Source organism: Salmo salar, chromosome ssa16 (genome assembly GCF_905237065.1).
Source record: "Salmo salar chromosome ssa16, Ssal_v3.1, whole genome shotgun sequence".
Classification (NCBI taxonomy): Eukaryota; Metazoa; Chordata; class Actinopteri; order Salmoniformes; family Salmonidae; genus Salmo; species Salmo salar.
The window spans coordinates 5,744,901-5,758,598 of NC_059457.1; positions in this window are offsets into that span (position 1 = coordinate 5,744,901).

Genomic DNA, 13,698 nt, shown 5'->3' on the forward strand with positions numbered 1-13,698 from the left:
TCGTGAACTAATCCCTCGAGGTATTACACATTTTGCTGAATTTTAAGCAGATGACTCATGAGGAGCTGAATGGCAGTTTGATCAGGACAACACTCCTCCCACAGCTTTACAAGTATTCCCTGAACTTGCTGTATGTTTATTTGATAAGGCAATTTCATCATGACCACCTCTCCCATCATCTGCTCATTACCAGTTCTCTTAGCGACAGATTGTTACACTAGATAATGTGATTTAACCAAAGAGTTTTGGTAACCATTACTAGGAATTACAGGATAGGTACTGTATGTTGCAGCACAGAGAATTTTCTACCAACCTTAGCAATGGTGTCTTCGTCCTCAATTCGGGGAAGCAGGGGGTCAGTTTGAATTTAGAAAATGCTTTGTTTTTAAAATAAATACTTTTTTTGCTCCATAAAGTAATCAAAAAATATGTGCAATGCCCTCGTGTCTATATCAAGTCTTCTCACTTATTGATTGAGAAAGGTCTGTCATGACTTGCAGCACTTTGGGGTGGACACCCACCTCTCTCGATCAATGAGAGAAGACTTGAAATAGACAAGATGTTAGCAAAAATATTTGGGTAAATCACATTATCTGGTACTACAGTTCTCTGCACTTGTGTGTCTCTACACCTGAGACACACTGAACTGTATCACACTGTTCATACAATTATTTTTTTGTATGTTACTTTACCATATATTGTTGAATACCTAGTTGTCTTTAGTTAGCATTAAATGGTGTACCCTCTCCTGTATTTTAGATTTGAGATCTGAATCTGAAGCATCTGTTTGATGCTACAGAGCCTTGTACAGTTTATATACTGCTCAAAAAAATAAAGGGAACACTTAAACAACACATCCTAGATCTGAATGAAAGAAAGAAATAATCTTATTAAATCCTTTTTTCTTTACATAGTTGAATATGCTGACAACAAAATCACACAAAAATAATCAATGGAAATCCAATTTATCAACCCATGGAGGTCTGGATTTGGAGTCACACTCAAAATTAAGGTGGAAAACCACACTACAGGCTGATCCAACTTTGATGTAATGTCTTTAAAACAAGTCAAAATTAGGCTCAGTAGTGTGTGTGTGTGGCCTCCACGTGCCTGTAAGACCTCCCTACAACGCCTGGGCATGCTCCTGATGAGGTGGCGGATGGTCTCCTGAGGGATCTCCTCCCAGACCTGGACTAAAGCATCCGCCAACTCCTGGACAGTCTGTGGTGCAACGCGGCGTTGGTGGATGGAGCGAGACATGATGTCCCAGATGTGCTCAATTGGATTCAGGTCTGGGGAACAGGCGGGCCAGTCCATAGCATCAATGCCTTCCTCTTGCAGGAACTGCTGACACACTCCAGCCACATGAGGTCTAGCATTCTCTTGCATTAGGTTGAACCCAGGGCCAACCGCACCAGCATATGGTCTCACAAGGGGTCTGAGGATCTCATCTCGGTACCTAATGGCAGTCAGGCTACCTCTGGCGAGCACATGGAGGGCTGTGCGGCCCCCCCAAAAAATGCCACCCCACACCATGACTGACCCACCGCCAAACCGGTCATGCTGAGGAGGTTGCAGGCAGCATAACGTTCTCCACTGTGTCTTCAGACACTGTCACGTCTGTCACGTGCTCAGTGTGAACCTGCTTTCATCTGTGAAGAGCACAGGGCGCCAGTGGCGAATTTGCCAATCTTGGTGTTCTCTGGCAAATGCCAAACGTCCTGCACGGTGTTGGGCTGTAAGCACAACCCCCACCTGTGGACGTCGAGCCCTCATACCACCCTCATGGAGTCTGTTTCTGACCGTTTCAGCAGACACATTTGTGGCCTGCTGGAGGTTATTTTGCAGGGCTCTGGCAGTGCTCCTTCTGCTCCTCCTTGCACAAAGGCGGAGGTAGCGGTCCTGCTGCTGGGTTGTTGCCCTCCTACGGCCTCCTCCACGTCTCCTGATGTACTGACCTGTCTCCTGGTAGCGCCTCCATGCTCTGGACACTACGCTGACAGGCACAGCAAACCTTCTTGCCACAGCTCGCATTGATGTGCCATCCTGGATGAGCTGCACTACCTGAGCCACTTGTGTGGGTTGTAGACTCCGTCTCATGCTACCACTAGAGTGAAAGCACCGCCAGCATTCAAAAGTGACCAAAACATCAGCCAGGAAGCATAGGAACTGAGAACTGGTCTGTGGTCACCACCTGCAGAACCACTCCTTTATTGGGGTTGTCTTGCTAATTGCCTATATTTTCCACCTGTTGTCTATTCCATTTGCACAACAGCATGTGACATTTATTGTCAATCAGTGTTGCTTCCTAAGTGGACAGTTTGATTTCACAGAAGTGTGATTGACTTGGAGTTACATTGTGTTGTTTAAGTGTTCCCTTTATTTTTTTGAGCAGTGTATAAATATCTTCTGTGAATTCATGTGGGCAAACAAATTTAGAAGATTAGAAAATATCCATATTATTTTGTTGGTTCTACATCAGGCCTCTCCAACCCTGTTCCTGGAGAGCTATCGTCCTGTAGGTTTTCAATTCAACCCTAATCTACCACACCTGATTCTAATAATTAGCTAGTTGATAAGATGAGCTAGGTTAGTTACAACTGGGGTTGGAGTGAAAACCTACTGGAGGGTAGCTATCCAGAAACAGGGTTGGAGACCCCTGTTCTACATCGTCTCATGCTGAGCCACACTGGCTGTGTTTACACAAGCAGCCCAATTTTGGTCTATTTTACACTAATTGGTCTTAATCATATCAGATATTTTTCAGAACTGATCCGATTGATCAAAAGACCAATTAGTGAAAAAAGATTTGGTGATACTGCACGTCTCCTGGAAAGTCATGGTTGTGGTCTTAACATTTTACTCTCTTTGTGGAAGGGACGTAGGGCAACATGCTTTTGTTGGCAAAGGGATCAACCGAATGGGACTGGCAAGCGTATTGTTTAGGGACAATTAGGGGACATTGGGAGCTGCTTTTGAGAGGAAAGATCGGTCAACTACATTAAGTGAAGAGCTAAAGAAGGTGTGAAAAGTCTTAGGAAGGCAGTTCTTACACAGTATGAATTGTTGTGTATGGGAGATTGAGGAGAAATGGCACCTCTCGTTCTCATACACAACAATTAATTTACTAAGCACAACCCTGCACAACAAAAAAGTACTGTCTGTGGTCCTGTGTGGCTCAGTTGGTAGAGCATGGTGTTTGCAACGCCAGGGTTGTGGGTTTGATTCCCACTTGGGACCAGTATGGGAAAAAAAATGTATGAAATGTATGCATTCACTACTGTAAGTCGCTCTGGATAAGAGCGTCTGCTAAATGACTAAAATGTAAATGTAAACCGCCCATTGACGTTGACAGATCATTATTGTCAACAGTAGCCCTTTGCAGGGGAATTTTGTAGACATTTCTTTGTATTGTGTTTTGAGAATTTGCAGAGAGAATACTGAGATGGTTGTGTCATTACTGTTGTAGTCTTGTTTTTATATCTTTCAGTGTCCCTTGCTGATTTCTGTCCCAAAATCTTGTTGTGCTCCATAACCGCATGTCCACTCCCTCATGCTTGTGTACCCAAAATGCCCCCGCATTGGGGTATTTTTCAGTAGGGCACTGTGGAATGACTCCATATAACCTGAGTTTTACAAAAATAAAAAGGTAAAAAGAGAAGAGGGGCAGATTGATTACATGGTCTGGAAGGTACTCTATGGTCCTCAGGCTACCTCTAACTACTTGTAACCCCATAACACAAACCGAAACCATGCAAACACCGCCCAATTCATATTTATACCATGCTTACAATAAATTGAGGTACCTTAGCCATCAGCTTGATATATTTTGGCCAAATTACCTAAACCTTGTGCAGAGCTAGGAGTTGGAAGCGCATGTTGGTGGAATCAGATTCTGTACCATCTACAACAAAATACACAATTTAACCACCCCACTAATTGTATTGATCTCTATTAGACTGACTAGCTAAGCATTTCAATATTGTCAGCTTGCTGTTAGCTAACTAGCATCACTACATTGGCAGCAAGATTGCTAGCCAGCTGAGAATGGCTGAGAACCAATCATACATGATTTATACACATTCATCATTGCTATCAACACACAATTCTATTTTTGGTAACAGAGTGTTTTCCAGACAAGGGTGGAATAGATGGCTACCAAATTGAGAGACTCTTTATTTGGGAGCATTAGCTAGCTTATGTTAGCTTACGTCAGTTAAAGGTAGACCGAACAAACAAACATTTTTACTCTGCTGAAGGTAGCTAGCTACCAGTTTAGCATTGACTACCAGCTGATGGCTTTCAGAGTTCAATGCAGGACTGTAACGTTAGCTAGCTAACTTACCCAGCTAGGCTAGCAAGCTAGAAAATGTTTGGTTACCTCTAATAGAGAATCTTCTGTTTTGTTGTGAAGGGGAAAAAAAATTATGGTATCGCATCACTTCTCAGCTGTCGTCAAAATGGATTTGCGGTTAATCTGTGGTAGGTAGAATGGTGAACGATAACTAATTTACACACTTGTTTGTAATTAGCACAGCCAGGCATTCGCTATGAATGCTGGACTTTGTGGTTCACTATGAGCAGACGAATACACAGGGTGTCGAAACTTCCCGATTCCAGCAGTGAAATTAAAATGTGCTTGTGCTAGCTTATGGTTTAGATAATTGTGATGTTTATACTAAAACTTGAATGTTGTTAATATAGTAATGACTGTATGCCGTGGCAGAGCCCGGGTGAAATTCCCCTTTAACATGACACCCTCTCTTAGATTACTCAGTGGCAATGATAGACTCTACAAGCTATATAAACATGGACATGTACTGAAGGCATTAAATGGGAATACGGTGAAAGGCTAATTAGCTTTTAAAGCAGGATAACAAAAACAAAGTGGGCCCCACTGCAAATCTTCAGGAGCTTTTGGAGAGTGCCCAGCTAGCAACAAACGTTCCCACAACTTTAGAGAACATTCATTTAATAGTCTCAGGTCATTAACTAACGTTTTCATAGGAATGTTCCCGTGATGTGCAAGGAATGTTTTCAAGAGACTATCCCTTTAATGTCAAATAGAACTTACACAGAACATGGTTGCCATGTTCTCAGAACATAATATATTATTGTTCTTGACATGTTTCATGGGAATGTTGCAAGAACATGAATATGTCCAGTTTCTGTGGGTTGGGAGAATATTGTTCCATCAATGTCACACTAAACATATACAGAACATGGTGGCCATTTTCTCAGAATATAAAATATTAATGCTCTAGACACATTTCATGTTCTCAAGAAACGTATCTGAGAACATGGCAACCATGTTCTGTGTATTTTATTTAACCTTTATTTAACTAGGCAAAGCGTATGTTGGTGGGATGTTGATGGAATATTCTCCTAACCCACAGAAAACTGGACACATGAATGTTCTTGCAACATCCCATGAAACGTGTCTAGAACATTAATATTGCATATTCTAAGAACATGGTGACCACGTTCTGGGTATGTTTTGTTTGACAGTAAGGGAATGTTCTCCTTAATCTTATGCCAAAACATGCTAAAAAGGTTCTCAGAAGAACTAACAGAAATGTGTTAGCTGGGTGGTGCTCATCACGCTAGTGTGTGCACACATGATGCTGGTGACCCCAGGGTAGTGTAAACATTCTATTTGCCCTTTATGACTCGCCAGCAATTACCAAGACACCCCCAGGGCGCCCACCCTGCTGTATGCATTTAACTCGCTTGCCTAGACCGACTGCCCGACCACCACTCTGCACAAAGAAACAAGCTCTCATTTTCTCTCTCTCCAGTCCACCTTCCACCCCAACCACCCAATCAAAGAACATCAGCATGGGGCTCGTGAATCCAGCTTCGTAAAAATGGATGAGAGGTATTTTCCTTTGCCTAATGGAGATCTGTCTTTGAATTCACTTTTGTTATTCACATGAAATTACCTTAGGTGTTGTTGTAGCTTATGAAAATGGGAAAAGCCATAATCTCGATTGCATTAGTAAATAGCCTACAGTCCAATCTGATTGTGATAAACAAAAGGCCCATCTGTGAAATCAGACTAATATTGAATCAGTATCATATTTATCACAATACAATGACAGATCCCTGTAATATCAAATAACACATTGAGAATGGTCCGGAGAAACTGAACCCCAGGCCAGACAAAGCAGGGGATATACTTTTGCATAGTCTGAGATGCATCATCTATAGTCACCATGGCTCTGTCTAGATTTGTCAAAATGTGTTGACTTTGTAAAGGTCTGTTCTGCTAATTGGTGCTTTGGCCCTCACTGTCTGTCTGGCAGCAATGATCCTCCACTGACACATGCCACTGATGACGTTATTGTCTGTCTGAAGCCCTGTCTCACACACGTGTAGGCTCGGCCTGAATGAATGTGCTCTTTGTCACCTGGAGCTGCATGGAAAATGGTCCAATTGGATAATGCCCAAGGACTAGTCAGCCCTTCCCCTCTGAAGGGCAAAAATGTATGTCTCTGTGACAGTATCCAGAGCACTGACTATTGTGATAGAACAATGCTATATGATCTATGTTTGGTATCTATGTGAAACTTGTTCACTGAGGATAACTCTGATGGTATCTATATGGATGTATGACCTCTGTGGTTACATGTATCTGTACAGGGTGAACTCTGAATTACCCTATGCAGAGAGATTTTATTGTCTTCTCAGGAATTCTGTCTTATTTACATTGGTCTCATCCCCCACACAAGCTTTTAGATGCAGGTTACACTGGTATCATTTGATTGGTCAATGGTGGTAGGTTATGGGTTGAAAGGTTACACCTTCAGATGTTATAACTAGAATTAAATGCCTTTGCTCTCTCTCTTATCTTCTGTTCAGTTTATGGAGGAAGGTTGCATGATCAATTTTCATTTCCTATGCTTCTAGGGCTCTGGCCTAATAGGCATCTCTTTGTTAATGCTTTGTCTTCTAAGTTAACCTTCGGATCTTTGTAAGTTAAGCTTCATGCCTTGTATGTGAATACATTCATTGTACAATGTTAATTAAATATCTGCCTATGATTTAGACAGTTCTCAGACCAATTTTTGCTAGTCAATGTCAACTCATTGACTAATGCTTCCTTGTATATCTTAATTATCTTTATGGAGCCAGAAAAACATTTTAATAGGCTAATTGCTTAGTCTTATTACGAGTCGTGTGAAGTGTGTATATACAGTGCATTTGGAAACTATTCAGACCCCTTGACTTTTACAGTACCAGTCAAGTTTGGACACACCTACTCATTCAAAGGTTTTTCTTAAGGTTTTATATTTTCTACATTCTAGAATAATAGTGAAGACATCAAAACTATGAAATAACACATATGGAATCGTGTAGTAATGAAAATATATTTTAGATTCTTCAAAGTAGCCACCCTATGCCTTGACAGCTTTGCACACTTTTGGCATTCTCTCAACCTGCTTCATGAGGAATGCTTTTCCAACAGTCTTGAAGCAGTTCCCACATATGCTGAGCACTTTTTGACTGCTTTTCCTTCACTCTGCGGCCCAACTCATCCCAAATCATCTCAATTGGGTTGAGGTTTGGTGATTGTGGAGGCCAGGTCATCTGATGCAGCACTCCATCACTCTCCTTCTTGTTCAAATAGCCCTTACACAGCCTGGAGGTGTGTTTTGGGTCAATTTCCTGTTGAAAAAAAAAAGATAGTCCCACTAAGCGCAAACAAGATGGGATGGCGTATCACCTCAGAATGCTGTGGTAGCCATGCTGGTTAAGTGTGCATTGAATTCTAAATAAATCACCGACAGTATCACCAGCAAAGCACCATCACACCTTATCCTCCATTCGTCACGGTGGGAACCACACACGCGGAGAACATCCGTTCACCTATTTGGTTGGAACTAAAAATCTAAAATTTGGAAAATGGACTTGGGTCTTTTACCAAATAGAGGATATCTTCTGTATACCACCCCTACCTTGTCATAACACAACTGATTGGCTCAAACGCATTAAGAAGGAAAGAAATTCCACAAATGAACTTTTTAACAAGGCACACCTGTTAATTGAAATGCATTCCAGGTGACTTCCTCATGAAGCTGTGTGAGAGAATGCCAAGAGTGTGCAAAGCTGTCATCAAGGCAAAGGGTGGCTACTTTGAACAATCTCAAATATACAATATCTTTAGATTTTTTTGGTTACGAGATGATTCCATACTTGTTATTTCATAGTTTGTGCACACTCACTGGCAAATACAGTTCAAAGATAAGAGAGCTGTGCATTCTCCTTAATAGAGTTATGTTAGGCTGTGATGCACTTCACTTTATTGCTGATTGTCATACCAGTGGCAAAGCTGTTAAACAGACTTTTTGAAGTCATGGTAGGACAATATGTGGCTGATGTTAAAACATAAAATAGTTTGAAAAGTTTTCATTCCAAAACAAAATATACCACTTATCTTTCCCTTTCAAGATGATCCGATACGTATCTAGATACAGTTGAAGTCGGAAGTTTACATACACCTTAGTCAAATACATTTCAACTCAGTTTTTCACAATTCCTGACATTTTAATCCTAGTAAAAATTCCCTGTCTTTGGTCAGTTAGGATCACCACTTTATTTTATGAATGTAAAATGTCAAAATAATAATAGAGAGAATTATTTATTTCAGCTTTTATTTATTTCATCACATTCCCAGTGGGTCAGACGTTTACATACACTCAATTAGTATTTGGTAGCCTTGCCTTTAAATTGTTTTAACTTGTGTGAAATGTTTTAGGTAGCCTTCCACAAGCTTCCCACAATAAGTTGGGTGAATTTTGTCCCATTCCTCCTGACAGAGCTGGTGTAACTGAGTCAGGTTTCTAGGCCTCCTTGCTCGCACACACTTTTTCAGTTCTGCCCACACATTTTCTATAGGATTGAGGTCAGTGCTTTGTGATGACCACTCCAATACCTTGACTTTGTTGTCCTTAGGCCATTTTGCCTCAACTTTGGAAGTATTCTTGGGGTCATTGTCCATTTGGAAGACCCATTTGCGACCAAGCTTTAACTTTCTGACTGATGTCTTGAGATGTTGCTTCAATATATCCACATAATTTTCCAACCTCATGATGCCATCTATTTTGTGAAATGCACCAGTCCCTCCTGCAGCAAAGTACCCCCACAACATGACATGATGACATTTCTCCAAAAAGTACGATCTTTGTCCCTATGTGCAGCTTGAAACCGTAGTCTGGATTTTTTATGGCGGTTTTGGAGCTGTGGCTTCTTCCTTGCTGAGCGGCCTTTCAAGTTATGTTGATATAGGATTCGTTTTACTGTGGATATAGATACTTTTGTACCCGTTTCCTCCAGCATCTTCACAAGGTCCTTTGCTGTTGTTCTGAGATTGGTGCGAAAAGTGCAAATCAAGGTACATTAATCTCTAGGAGACAGAACGCGTCTCCTTCCTGAGCCGTATGACAGCTACGTGGTCCCATGGTGTTTATACTTGCGTACTATTGTTTGTACAGATGAACGTGGTACCTTCAGGCGTTTGGAAATTGCTCCCAAGAATGAACCAGACTTGTGGAGGTCTACAGTTTTTTTTCTTAGGTCTTGGCTGATTTTTAAAAATTTTCCCATGATGTCAAGCAAAGAGGCACTGAGTTTGAAGGTAGTCCTTGAAATACATCCACAGGTACACCTCCAATTGACTCAAATGATGTCAATTAGCCTAGCAAAAGCTTCTAAAGCCATGACATTTTCTGGAGTTTTCCAAGCTGTTTAAAGGCACAGTCAACTTAGTGTATGTAAACTTTTGACCCACAGGAATTGTGATACAGTGAATTATAAGTGAAATAATCTGTCCGTAAACAATTCTTTGAAAAATTAGTTGTGTCATGCACAAAGTAGATGTCCTACCCGACTTGCCAAAACTATAGTTGGTTAACAAGACATGTTTTGTGGTTGAAAAACGAGTTAAGGACTCCATCCTGTGTATGTAAACTGTACGATACCAGGACAATACGTGTTTGTATGAGGGAAAAATGATTAGATTCGTTATAGTCTATTTGACTGACAAGCGCTTAATTTTGCCGTTATGCTTGTTTGATTATGGGCGGGGGGGACTAAGCTTTTTATTGGGTTTTATAAACATCCTTAAACTGCTCTAGAGAGAACCTGTCAGGCTCCGAGAGGTTTGTATAGCCATCCTTCTGTATGTCTAATTGATATAATGCAGAGCATAGTCATTATTTGATGCAGTATATTGCATTCTGATTATGGGCCTATTTATGGCTGTTTTAACTTTAACTGTTTACATCAGACATGTATGTTGTTCTGTATGTCATTCACTGTCAATACACTGTGTTGTTACCAGATGGAAATAACTGCTCCCTGACTTTTGCGGCCCATGCATTGGGGAAGGCCTGTGTTCAGGGACACAGTGCCAAACTAGGCTGCATTCAGCATAATGTGTTCCTCCTGTACTGATGATTGTCAACTGCAACACTTTTCCATTGTGTCATCTCAAGAGTTACTATATTGTGTGTCTCTTTCTGCAGGTTTGGTTTTTGAAGTGCTGGCCCCTCGCTTCTCCTCCTGCACACGCTCAGACATGGTGTGGCAGAGGGTGTGCTGAAAGCTGCTGGAGAACGTCCCGGAGTGCTGGCTGGAAAGAGTGCTCACTGGGCTAGTGCAGGCTGTCAACAGGTAAGGGATGGGGAGATAGCTAGACGTTATCAAAAGGTGTCAAAAACAGTCTGTCTTTGTCCCATCTCTTTCTCTTGTAAAGTAAGTCTTCTTTTTCCTCCGGGCCTGACAGAGCTCAAGGATCATGGGGAACCTGGTGTTGAAGAAAAAAAAAGGCCCAGTTTGTCATCATCCATAAACTGCTGCTGCTCCAATATAAGTATGAGGTGAGACAGTGAACTGATGGTGAACTGGGCAGTCAATCATTCATTCTGTACTATGATTGTAGTCAGTCTATCATTGTTTGAATTGAAAAAGCCTCTGTTATAGCTGAAGTCTTCAACTTCATTCCCAGACTTGTGTTTGGAGGATTCTTCTAGGCTACCTGGCTCAGGGCAGGGAGAGGCCACTACTGATACAGGTCAGTGTTGTGATGATGTGTATTTATTACAATGTTGTTGACTGTGTGTGTGCGTGTGGGCCAACCCCCTCTGGAGCAGCAACTCTATGTGAACCAGGCTCTGATGCTGTACATGGGGCTACTGAGTAATGCAAAGCTACAGTACAGGAGCTACGCATAAGTAACACCCAACACTACGGCACAGTATTATGTCACACGATCAGAGACCTGTCCACCTCTGGGTTTTGTTCATTTGAGAAATGGGAAAAAAAAACAACAATGAGCGTTTTGTTATGGGACGTGTCCATATAGTCCTGCCTTGTTGAAGTCAGTTTTCTTCTGTTTGGTGCCTAATGATCACAACCCTGATGTCCTTCCCCCTGTCAGAGCTACTGCAATGCATGCCGAGAGGATTGCATAGCCACCATGCGTGTGAGGCGCATGGGCATGGTGGTGGGGGAGTGTCTCAATATGTCGATGCCAGTGATTAAAGGAGTAAGAATAAGATACAATGCCCAACCCAAAATATAAGCTTGTACAAATCAATTCTCTGTTGGTTGCTTAAATAATAATGATTACTAAATGTTACATGAAATGTTCATATCAACATGCAATCCCCTTTCTTAATATGTATTGGCAATAATTCAATTAATGGTGAGGCATGTAGTAATAAAAAAACGTATCTTTGCCATACAGATTGCAAAATAGTTGGGAAGAGATTTTTGATGTACTGATTCCATGGTACAGGGTGTATGAGTTGATATATAAAACAACACAAGATTTAAGACTTCGTGCTTTTCAGCTAAAGTTATTATATAGAATTCTTGCCACTAACAAAATGTTGAATATTTGGGGCATAAAATCATCGAAGCTCTGCAGATTTTGTTGTGAGGATACAGAATCAATAGACCATTTATTTTGGTATTGCCCTCAGGTAGCCTGTTTCTGGTCTCAGGTTCAGGAATGGCTGAAAATGCATAGCATTGATCTAAAATTGACGCTAGAAATAGTACTGTTAGGAGATCTGGAGAGACCGGGTCAGTCAATTACTAATGCTCTTAGTAAAAGTATTTATCTTCAACTCGCAATCTGTGGATTCTATTCGATAGATTGAAATAGTACGTTAAACATCACAGCATAGTTGAAAGATATGTTTTGCTTAGAGACCTGAAGTGGGTGGCCAGCAGAGATAGATGGGATGGGCTGAGGGAAGCTGAGGGTTGGTATGTGGAATTGGAGACAAGTGGGAGTGGAGTTGCTGTGTGTGAGAGAGAGAATGATGGTCAAAGATAAAAGTAAAAAAAAAGAGAAAAAAGTACAAATAAAACATAATAAAAGTACATTTCAATGACACTAAGTGGCAGTGTTTTTACAATCAATGCCGGTTTGCCTGAGGCTGATGCCGTGCAGGTGTTTGTACACATGCATATACACACACACACTCTCATTCAAATAAACACATACAAGAACACACACATACATGCAATAGTGCCAGACATGCACACAAACATATACAGTTGGCATTGCTGTTATGATTTTAGTTGTCTTTGATGTCCTTTGTTTTAAATGTATTATTTTTAAAAATATTTTTTTTGCATTGTTCTTTGTTGTTTTCTTCTGTCTTTTCCTCTTTAGTTCATTATCTTGGTTGTTGGTTTATTGGGGGGGTGGTTCACGTTTTTTGGCCTGGTGGTAGATCGGTCAACATGCCATTGACCCTGGATGCTTCTGTGTGTCGCCCTGAATGGGAATCTGTTGGATGACTGGTATGATGTAGTTATAGAGCGGCTTCACTGCAAGTATATTGTATGTTTCGAATATTCAATAAATAAAATAAATGTATCTTTTGTCATGCTGGATGTCCAAAACATTAATAGGTAGGATGATTTGATTCATGCTTCTTCAGTAGTGGAATAAAGAGAATTAGCACTTGGATGTTGTAAAGAAATACTGTATGTAAATACTGGACTGATACTGTATATGATTGTTAAATGGCTTCCCAGACTATTTGCAAATTGTCAAAGACTCCAGCCACCCTAGTCATAGACTGTTCTCTCTTCTACCACACGGCAAGCGGTACCGGAATGCCAAGTCTAGGTTCAAGAGGCTTCTAAACAGCTTCTAACCCCCAAGCCATAAGACTCCTGAACACCTAATCAAATGGCTACTCATAATATTTGCATTGACCCCCCCTTCTTTTACACCGCTGCTACTCTGTGTTGTTATCGTCTATGCATAGTCACTTTAACTCTACCTACATGTACATATTACCTCAACTAACCGGTGCCTCCGCACATTGACTCTGTACCGATACCCCCCCCGTATATAGTCTCGCTATTGTTATTTTACTGCTGCTCTTTAACTACTTGTTACTTTCAGTTCTTATTCTTACTCTTATTTTTTAAACTGCATTGTTGGTTAGGGGCTCGTAAGTAAGCATTTCACTGTAAGGTCTACCTACACCTGTTATATTCGGCGTGTGACTAATAAAATATGATTTGATTAATAAACATTTTCACAGACCAATTTTTTTATACTGGATCCATGTGTATTGGCTGCAAGTACATTGAAAATAAGTTGTTTTGAAGTCTTTGGAAAATAGGCATTTTCAACTTTCACGTTCAAACAAAACCGAATATGTCTTT